The sequence below is a fragment of the Austrofundulus limnaeus genome, unplaced genomic scaffold, assembly GCF_001266775.1.
Source record: "Austrofundulus limnaeus strain Quisiro unplaced genomic scaffold, Austrofundulus_limnaeus-1.0 Scaffold220, whole genome shotgun sequence".
NCBI lineage: Eukaryota > Metazoa > Chordata > Actinopteri > Cyprinodontiformes > Rivulidae > Austrofundulus > Austrofundulus limnaeus.
This window is the reverse complement of record NW_013952622.1, coordinates 332,602-333,954: the sequence shown is the minus strand read 5'-3', so window position 1 is coordinate 333,954 and position 1,353 is coordinate 332,602. Positions and strand designations below refer to the sequence as shown.

Genomic DNA, 1,353 nt, shown 5'->3' with positions numbered 1-1,353 from the left:
GTACGGTGCACAGCGCTGTGGCTTAAATGAAAATGATTTAACACAGTTGTTTATACTTTTAGCAGCTCTTTTTATTCCACAGCTGACCTGCTAAAATGACAGATTTTCTTTTCTGGATCTCTGACAAACGGACTTCAATCTCTGAACTCGTAAAGTTCTTCTTTTTAGATTTCGCTGTCATTTTTCATGAATGGACACTTCCTTGTATCTGAGGCAGGAATCATAGCCTTATATGGTGTTTTTGGGGTGGTAATTATGCTAATCTCCTCTTGCGTGCACGAGCAGCTGGATACGAATAGGTGGAATTTACACAGCTCATTTACACACTTTTCCTGAAGATAGAAGAGTTTGTTGAATCTGACGTGGCATGTTCGTACGAACCCTTTGTACGAACAAAAGTAAGAGAAACTTAGGATAAGAATACGAACATGTTCTTGCATGAGGCCCAGTGTGCTCAAATGTGGCTGAACTAAAACCTACAGATCTCAAGCTTAAATGACACAATAAAGAAGAGTTGGCTCTGAAGTCATGTCAATCTGATAACTTGTTAACATGTTCTTTACGTAAGGGTGGATGGACCTGACTGAACCAGGAGAGAAGACAAAGACAAACAAAAAACAGTAAGATGGATAGACAAAACAAACTTACATGGGTAACCAAAGTGAAATTGGAGCTTGTGCACATGACAGGTACCATCTCACAAAAACTGTGTTATTTTGACAGAAAATGAGCCATACAGAGGCACTGAAGGGGAGAAAAAAGGGAGTGTGTGCCACATGGTGATGCTTAGGAAAAGTGTCTCTATCTACACTGCACTGGAGGAAGGGAAGGAGAGGTTGGTGTGGTGGTGAGGAGTTAAATTTCAGAGGCATCTCTCTCATTAAAGGCCATAAGGATGACCGGTCAAAGGTCAAATAAAACACACGACGGACACTAACAGAGGAGAACATCACACTTGCTTTTTGTTTACTGAACCAAAATGTTTTGTGCACTAAACAAAAATGGGAAAAACACATGACTTTTGATTTATTTTGTATTGTTTTTGAGATTAGTGGCCTGACCTGGAAGTTCTCTCTCTCTTTAATTAGCGGTGCGGGTCAAACATTCTAAACATTTTATGATTACTTTTTAAAAGTTTCATTAAAATCTGTCAACTGGTTCATTAAATATTTTGCTAACAGACAGATATTCCAACATTCAAAGAAGCAAAAACATTATTGCCTGAGACTTTAAGACAAAGGGGCAGGCAATCATGAATGTGATGAATGTGATAGTTAATACAAACTTAAGTAAGCAGCATGAGCATGTGTGTGTGTGTGTGTGTGTGTGTGTGTGTGTGTGTGTGTGTGTGTG

At 39.1% G+C, this 1,353-nt stretch overlaps 1 protein-coding gene across 2 annotated transcripts in view; it reads right to left on the bottom strand.

The window, feature by feature from the left end:
- Positions 1–1,353, bottom strand: part of tanc2a (tetratricopeptide repeat, ankyrin repeat and coiled-coil containing 2a) — a gene marked incomplete in the record, with an annotated part of 85,481 nt that overhangs the window by 66,024 nt on the left and 18,104 nt on the right.